The sequence below is a fragment of the Arachis hypogaea genome, chromosome 13 (assembly GCF_003086295.3).
Source record: "Arachis hypogaea cultivar Tifrunner chromosome 13, arahy.Tifrunner.gnm2.J5K5, whole genome shotgun sequence".
Lineage (NCBI taxonomy): Eukaryota > Viridiplantae > Streptophyta > Magnoliopsida > Fabales > Fabaceae > Arachis > Arachis hypogaea.
In genome coordinates, this window is record NC_092048.1 from 42,583,394 (window position 1) to 42,592,681 (window position 9,288).

Genomic DNA, 9,288 nt, shown 5'->3' on the forward strand with positions numbered 1-9,288 from the left:
AGGACATTCATATCTTTAAGACATAGACACTTAGATACTAGTGATCATATAGTAAAGACACAAACATAATTAAACATGAAGCATAGTAAACGAAAAACAGGAAAATAAGAACAAGGAGATTAAGGAATGGGTCCACCTTAATGAGGGTGGCGTCTTCCTCTTCTTGAAGGACCAATGGTGCTTTTGAGCTCCTCTATGTCTCTTCCTTGCCTTTGTTGCTCTTTCCTCATAGCTCTTTGATCTGCAGTCAATTGCTCTACCACTGAATTATGGAAAAACAAAAGCAATGCTTTTACCACACCAAACTTAAAAGGTTTGCTCGTCCTCGAGCAAAAGAAGAAAGAAGTGGAGAAGATGGAGGAGATGAAAGTGTGTGAATGGGTGGGTTTGGGAGGGAAATGATTTGAATTTGAATGGTGAGGTAGGTTGGGATCCTGTGGGGTCCACAGATCCAGTGGGGTCAAGGATTTAGCATCTCTGCTCCAATTAAGCGTACAAAATGCCCTTACTGTGCAATCCTGGCGTTTAACGCCAGACTGCTGCCTGTTTCTGGCGTTAAACGCCCAAATGTAGCCTGTTTCTGGCGTTTAACGCCAGACTGATGCTTGTTTCTGGCGTTAAACGCCAGCTTGGTGCTTGTTTCTGGCGTTAAACGCCAGACAGATGCTTGTTTCTGGCGTTTAAACGCCAGAATGATCTTCCTCCAGGGTGTGCTATTTTTCATGCTGTTTTTTATTCTGTTTTTGATTTTCCATTTGTTTTTGTGATTTTACATGATCATCAACCTAAAGAAAACATAAAATAGCCATGGAAAATAAATAGATATAATTAAATAACATTGGGTTGCCTCCCAACAAGCGCTTCTTTAATGTCAATAGCTTGATAGTGAGCTCTCATGGAGCCTCACAGATAATCAGAGCAAGGTTGGGACCTCCCAACATCAAACTTAGAGTTTGAATGTGGGGGTTCAACACCAAACTTAGAGTTTGGTTGTGGCCTCCCAACACCAAACTTAGAGTTTGACTGTGGGGGCTTTGGTTGACTCTGCAGTGAGAAAAGCTTTTCATGCTTCCTCTCCATGGTTACAGAAGGAGAACCTTATGTCTTATAGTTTGCAATGTCTGCAAACCACAGAGCTTCCTGAATAGCAAACAATTGCTCATTCGGAAAGGTTTCAGAGATCTCAGTAGGAGGGAGGGATGCTCCTGCTACTGGTTCTATCCGGGACAGGTGATCAGCTACTTGATTTTCTGTTCCTTTTCTGTCTCTTATTTCTATATCAAACTCTTGCAGAAGCAACACCCATCTTATGATCCTGGGCTTTGAATCCTGCTTTGTGAGTAGATATTTAAGAGCAGCATGGTCAGTGTACACAATCACTTTTGATCCTACTAAGTAGGATCTAAACTTGTCAATGGCATAAACCACTGCAAGTAATTCTTTTTCTGTGGTTGTGTAATTTTTCTGGGCATCATTTAAAACATTGCTAGCATAATAAATGACATACAGAAGCTTGTTATGCCTCTGTCCCAATACTGCACCAATGGTATGGTCACTGGCATCACACATTAGTTCAAAGGGTAATGTCCAGTCTGGTACAGAAATAACTGGTGCTGTGACCAGCTTAGCTTTCAGGGTCTCAAACGCCTGCAGACACTTTGTGTCAAACACAAATGGCGTGTCAGCAGCTAGCAGATTGCTCAGAGATTTTGCAATTTTTGAAAAATCCTTTATAAACCTCCTATAGAATCCTGCATGCCCCAGAAAGCTTCTGATTGCCTTAACATTGGCAGGTGGTGGTAATTTTTCAATTACTTCAACTTTAGCTTGATCCACCTCTATTCCCTTGTTTGAAATTTTATGCTCAAGGACAATCCCTTCAGTCACCATAAAGTGACATTTTTCCCAGTTTAAAACTAGGTTGGTCTCTTGGCATCTTTTCAGAACAAGTGCTAAATGGTTAAGGCAGGAGCTGAATGAGTCTCCAAATACTGAAAAGTCATCCATGAAGACTTCCAGAAACTTCTCTACCATATCAGAGAAGATAGAGAGCATGCACCTCTGAAAGGTTGCAGGTGCATTACACAAACCAAAAGGCATCCTTCTGTAGGCAAACACTCCAGAAGGACATGTGAATGCTGTTTTCTCTTGGTCCTGAGGATCTACTGTAATTTGGTTGTAACCTGAATAGCCATCCAAAAAGCAGTAATATTCATGACCTGCTAGTCTCTCTAGCATCTGATCTATGAATGGTAAAGGAAAATGATCCTTCCTGGTGGCTGTATTGAGCCTTCTGTAGTCAATACACATACGCCACCCTGTAACTGTTCTTGTAGGAACCAGTTCATTCTTTTCATTATGAACCACTGTCATTCCTCCCTTCTTAGGGACAACATGGACAGGGCTCACCCAGGGGCTATCAGAAATAGGATAGATAATCCCAGCCTCTAGTAACTTAGTGACCTCTTTCTGCACCACCTCCTTCATGGCGGGATTTAGCCGCCTCTATCGTTGAACCACTGGCTTAGCATCATCCTCCAATAGGATCTTGTGCATGCATCTGGCTGGGCTAATGCCCTTAAGATCACTTATGGACCACCCAAGAGCTGTCTTGTGTGTCCTTAGCACCTGAATTAGTGCTTTCTCTTCCTGTGGCCCTAAAGCAGAGCTTATGATTATAGGAAAAGTGTCACCTTCTCCCAGAAATGCATATTTCAGGGATGGTGGTAGTGGTTTTAGCTCGGATTTAGGAGGTTTCTCCTCTTCCTGAGGAGTTTTCAGAGGTTCTTTTGTTTCCTCTGGTTCCTCCAGATCAGGCTGAACATCTTTTAAAATGTCCTCTAGCTCTGATTCGAGACTCTCAATCATATGGACCTCTTTCACCAGGGAGTCAATAATATCAACGCCCAGGCAGTCGTTTGATGTGTCTGGATGTTGCATAGCTTTGACAACATTCAACTTAAACTCATCCTCATTAACTCTCAGGGTTATCTCCCATTTTTGGAAGTCAATGAGGGTTCGTCCAGTTGCTAGGAATGGTCTTCCTAGAATGAGAGTTGCACTCTTGTGCTCCTCCATTTCCAGCACTACAAAGTCAGTAGGGAAGGCAAATGGCCCAACCTTGACAATCATGTCCTCAATTATGCCTGATGGGTATTTAATGGAGCCATCAGCAAGTTGAAGACAGATCTGGGTTGGTTTGACCTCTTCAGTCAAGCCAAGCTTTCTGATAGTGGATGCATGGGTTAGGTTGATGCTTGCCCCAAGATCACATAGAGCTGTCTTGGTGCAGTTACCCTCTAATATGCATGGTATCATAAAGCTCCCGGGATCTTTAAGCTTTTCTGGGAAGCTTTTCAGAATGACTGCACTGCATTCTTCAGTGAGGAGAACCCTTTCAGTTTCTCTCCAATCCTTCTTATGACTCAAGATATCTTTCATGAACTTGGCATAAGAGGGTATTTGCTCAAGTGCCTCTGCAAACAGAATCTTTATTTCAAGAGTCTTGAGATAGTCTGCATAGCGGGCAAATTGCTTATCCTGCTCCTCTTTGCAGAGTTTTTGAGGATAACGCATCTTGGCTTTGTATTCCTCAACCTTAGTTACTGCAGGTTTATTTCCTACAGAGGTAGGTTGAGAAGCCTTCTTGAGGGATTTATTATCAGCACTTGCAGGTGTCTGATCCCTCACTGGCATTTGAAAGCCAGGGTTGGAAGCTGGAGTGGCGTTAGACGCCAACTCCTCATCTGTTCCTGGCGTCTGAACGCCAGAACTGTGCTTCCTTTGGGTGTTCAACGCCAGTCCTGAGCATGGTTTGGGCGTTCAGCGCCAGCCTTCCACCCAATTTCTGGCGTTTTAGCGCCATAATTATTTTTCCCTGGGCTCTTACTATCCTCAGATGGAATTTGGGTAGTTTGCTCATTTCTTGGCTTCCTGCTGCCTTGAGGTGGGGTATTTAATGTTTTCCCACTTCTTAATTGAACTGCTTGGCATTCTTCTGTTATTTGTTTTGACAGCTGCTGCTTTGTTTGCTTTAATTGTTCTTCCATATTTATATTAGCCATCTTTGTCTCTTGTAGTCTCTCCTTGAATTCGGCTAACTGTTTTGTTAGAAAATCTAATTGCTGATTGAATTCAGTAGCTTGTTCAGCAGGACTGAGTTCAGTAGTCACTGTTTTAGCCTCTTCTTTCATGGAAGGTTCGCTGCTTAAGTACAGATGCTGATTTCTGGCAACTGTATCAATGAGCTCTTGAGCTTCTTCAATTGTCTTCCTCATGTGGATAGATCCACCAGCTGAGTAGTCTAGAGACATCTGAGCTCTTTCTGTAAGCCCATAATAGAAGATGTCTAGCTGAACCCACTCTAAAAACATCTCAGAGGGGCATTTTCTTAGCATCTCTCTGTATCTCTCCCAGGCATCATAAAGAGGTTCATTATCTCCTTGTTTAAAGCCTTGGATGTCCAGCTTTAGTTGTGTCATCCGTTTTGGAGGAAAGTATTGATTCAGGAATTTCTCTGTCAGCTGTTTCCATGTCTTTATGCTAGCCTTAGGTTGGTTATTTAACCACCTCTTGGCTTGGTCTTTTACAGCAAATGAAAACAGTAATAATCTGTAGACATCCTGATCTACTTCCTTATCATGTACTGTGTCAGTAATTTGTAAAAAATGTGCCAGAAATTCTGTAGGTTCTTCTTGTGGAAGACCGGAATACTGGCAACTTTGCTGCACCATGATAATGAGCTGAGGATTCAACTCAAAGCTACTGACTCCAATGGAGGGTATACTGATACTACTCCCATATGAAGCAGTAGAGGGGTTAGCATATGACCCCAGAGTCCTTCTGGACTGTTCATTTCCACTTAGATCCATGATGGAGAAAGGGAGATAATGTGAAATAGAGAAGAAATATTTTTATTTATTTAATTATTTATTTATTTCAAAAATAAAATAAATTAAAATAAAATAAATAAAAATGGGTGAAGATTTTCGAAAAAATGAGGAAAGAGAAAGTGGTTAGGAAGTTTTGAAAAAGATATGATTTTTTTTAAGTTTTAAATTTTGAAATAAATAAATAAAAAAAATCTGAATTTTAAAAATAAATTTTGAAAATTTGTTTTAAAATAGAGAGAAAAGATATTTTTGAATTTAAAGAAGAAAGAGAAAAACAATAAGATAGCACAAGATTTAAAATTTTTAGATCTAATGCTCCTTGTTTTCGAAAATTTTGGAGGGAAAACACCAAGGAACACCAAACTTAAAAATTTTAAGATCAAGACACAAGGAAAACTCAAGAACACTTTGAAGACTCACAAGAACACAAGAACATGAAGAAAGAACACCAAACTTAAAATTTTTAGAAAACCAAAATAAAATTTTCGAAAAACAAAGAAAAATCAACAAGAAAACACCAAACTTAAAGTTTGGCACAAGATTTGATAGAAAAATTATTTTTGAAAAAGAAGATTTTGAAAAGAATATAAAAGATTCTGACCCAATTGCCAAGAACACAGACTAACGCTCTAGCCAACTGAGTTATAAATGTAACACTTGTTTTGAAGAAGTATTTTTAAATAACTAAGAATGAAAAAATTATTTTTTTGAAAACTAATGTTTTGAAAAGGCACAAGAAAAACAAGAAAAATCACAAAACAAGTAAAACTAAAGATCAAACAAGAAAAAAAATTCAATTATAAAAATATAATTTTCGAAAAAAAAATTTTTTTTTTGAAAGAAAAAAAATAAGGATTCTAAAATTTTAACCAAAAACAATATTAGAAGACTCTAAACTAAAAAGAAAAATTTTTCCTAATCTAAGCAACAAGATTCACTGTCAGTTGTTCAAACTCAAACAATCCCCGGCAATGGCGCCAAAAACTTGGTGCACGAATTGTGAATCACACTTTTCACAACTAGTACCACTAACCAGCAAGTGCACTGGGTCGTCCAAGTAATACCTTACGTGAGTAAGGGTTGAATTCCACGGAGATTGTTGGTTTGAAGCAACCTATGGTTATCTTATTATTCTTAGTCAGGATGCCAACAACAGTGTTTTTCAACTTCAATTATAAAGAGTCAAAGGACATAAATATAAATACTTATTGTGCAATGATGGAGAATATGTTGGGGTTTTGGAGATGCTTTGTCTTCTTTATTTCGGTTTTTCTCTTGTACTCCTCTTCACACACGCAAGGCTCCTTCCATGGCAAGCTGTATGTAAGGTGTCACCGTTGTCAATGGCTACTTCCCGTCCTCTCAGTGAAAATGGTCCAAATGCTCTGTCACAGCACGGCTAATCATCTGTTGGTTCTCGATCATGTCGGAATAGAATCCTTTGATTCTTTTGCGTCTGTCACTACGCCCAACAATCGCGAGTTTGAAGCTCGTCACAGCCATTCAATCCTTGAATCCTACTCAGAATACCACAGACAAGGTTTAGACTTTCCGGATTCTCATGAATGCCACCATCAATTCTAGCTTATACCACGAAGATTCTGATTAAGAAATCTAAGAGATACTCATTCAATCTGATGTAGAACGGAGGTGGTTGTCAGGCACATGTTCATGGATTGAGGAAGGTGATGAGTGTCACGGATCATCACCTTCTTCATAGTGAAGCGCGAATGAACATCTTAAATAGGAACAAGCGTGTTTGAATGGAAAACAGAGATAATTGCATTAATTCATCAAGACGCTGCAGAGCTCCTCACCCCCAACAATGGAGTTTAGAGACTCATGCCGTCAAAGAGTACAAAGTTCAGATCTAAAAATGTCATGAGATACAAAATAAATCTCTAAAAGTTGTTTAAATACTAAACTAGTAACCTAGGTTTACAGAAAATGAGTAAACTATGATAGATAGCACAGAAATCCACTTCTGGGGCCCACTTGGTGTGTGCTGGGGCTGAGACTTAAGCTTCTCACGTGCCTGGGCTGTTTTGGGCGTTCAACGCCAGGTTGTAACCTGTTTCTGGCGTTGAACTCCAACTTGTAACTTGTTTCTGGCGCTGGACGCCAGACTGCAACATGGAACTGGCGTTAAACGCCAGTTTATGTCATCTATCCTTGAGCAAAGTATGGACTATTATATATTGCTGGAAAGTCCTGGATGTCTACTTTCCAATGCAATTGTAAGCGCGCAATTTGGAGTTCTGTAGCTCCAGAAAATCCACTTTGAGTGCAGGGAGGTCAGAATCCAACAGCATCAGCAGTCCTTTTTCAGCCTGAATCAGATTTTTGCTCAGCTCCCTCAATTTCTGCCAGAAAATACCTGAAATCACAGAAAAATACACAAACTCATAGTAAAGTCCAGAAATGTAATTTTTAATTAAAAACTAATAAAAATATACTAAAAACCAACTAAATCATACTAAAAACTAAGTAAAAACAATGCCAAAAAGCGTATAAATTATCCGCTCATCAGCTGGCCCACTTATGCCTCCAAATTTCTAATCTCATTTCATTCATGAAACTTAAAGTGGCCTTAGATAGATCAGAGACTATATTTTCTAAGCTAGATGGATTCTGCTCAAAATTCTCTGCCTGTTGCTGAGTGAATGAAGTAAAAGGCTTGCTATTGCTAAACCTGTTTCTTCCACCATTATTAAAGCCTTGTTGAGGTTTTTGTTGATCCTTCCATGAGAGATTTGGGTGATTTCTCCATGAGGGATTATAAGTGTTTCCATAGGGTTCACCCATGTAATTTACCTCTGCTATTGCAGGGTTCTCAGGATCATAAGCTTCTTCCTCAGAAGATGCCTCTTGAGTACTGTTGGATGCAGCTTGCATTCCATTCAGACTCTGAGAAATCATATTGACTTGCTGAGTCAATATTTTATTCTGAGCCAATATGGCATTCAGAGTATCAATTTCAAGAACTCCCTTCTTTATAGGCGTCCCATTTCTCATAGGATTCCTTTCAGAAGTATACATGAACTGGTTATTTGCAACCATGTCAATGAGTTCTTGAGCTTCTGCAGGCGTTTTCTTTAGGTGAATGGATCCACCTGCAGAATGGTCCAATGACATCTTTGATAGCTCAGACAGACCATCATAGAATATATCCAGGAAGGTCCATTTTGAAAGCATGTCAGAAGGACACTTTTTGGTCAGTTCCTTATATCTCTCCCAAGCTTCATAGAGGGATTCACCTTCCTTCTGTCTGAAGGTTTGGACATCCACTCTAAGCTTACTAAGCTTTTGAGGAGGAAAGAACTTGGCTAAGAAAGCCTTGACCAGCTTATCCCAAGAGTTCAGGCTATCCTTAGGTTGAGAGTCCAACCATACTCTAGCTCTGTCTCTTACAGCAAACGGGAAAAGCATAAGCCTGTAGACCTCGGGATCAACCCCATTGGTCTTAACAGTATCACAGATCTGCAAGAATTCAGTCAAGAACTGAAAAGGATCTTCAGATGGAAGTCCATAAAACTTGCAGTTCTGTTGCATCAGAGAAACTAATTGAGGTTTAAGCTCAAAATTGTTTGCTCCAATAGCAGGGATTGAGATGCTTCTTCCATGTAAATTGGAATTAGGTGCAGTGAAGTCACCAAGCATCCTCCTTGCATTGTTATTATTTTCGGCTGCCATCTCCTCTTCCTTTTCGAAAATTTCTGTAAGGTTGTCTCTGGATTGTTGTATTTTAGCTTCTCTTAGTTTCCTCTTCAGAGTCCTTTCAGGTTCTGGATCAGCTTCAACAAGAATGTTCTTGTCCTTGCTCCTGCTCATATGAAAAAGAAGGGAACAGAAAATAATAATAGGGATCCTTTTTACCACAGTATAGAGGTCCCCTTGTGTGAGTAGAAGAAAAGAAGAAAAAGAATGAAGAAGAGAAGAATTCGAACTCAGAGGAGAAGAAGGGGTTCGAATTTTTGGGTGAGGAGAAGTGTTAGTAGATGAATAAATAAATAGAAGGAGATGAGAGATAAGGAAGGAATTCGAAAATTAAACAAAATAAAATAAAAATATTTTAAAATTAAATTTAAAATTCGAAAATTAATAATTAAAATTAAATTAAAATTAAAACAATTAGTTAATTAAAATAAAATTTTGAAAAAGAGGGAAGGAATTTTCGAAAATTAAAGGTAGAGAGTTAGTTAGGCAGTTTTGAAAAAGATAAGAATCAAACAAAAAGTTAAGTGGTTAATTAAAAAAGATTTGAAAATTAAATTTTGAAAAAGATAAGAAGTTAAAAAAAGATTTTGAAATCAAATTTTGAAAAAGATGTGATTGAAATTTAAAAAGATGTGATTGAAACAAAAAGATAGGATTGATTGAAAAAGATTTGAAAATT

At 38.8% G+C, this 9,288-nt stretch overlaps 1 non-coding gene across 1 annotated transcript; it reads left to right on the top strand.

The window, feature by feature from the left end:
* Positions 1-8,081: 8,081 nt before the first annotated feature.
* LOC112739895 (small nucleolar RNA R71) lies at positions 8,082-8,189 on the top strand. Its single transcript, XR_003170832.1, has one exon. It is a non-coding gene; the product is annotated as a small nucleolar RNA R71 (small nucleolar RNA).
* The last annotated feature ends 1,099 nt before the right edge of the window (positions 8,190-9,288 follow it).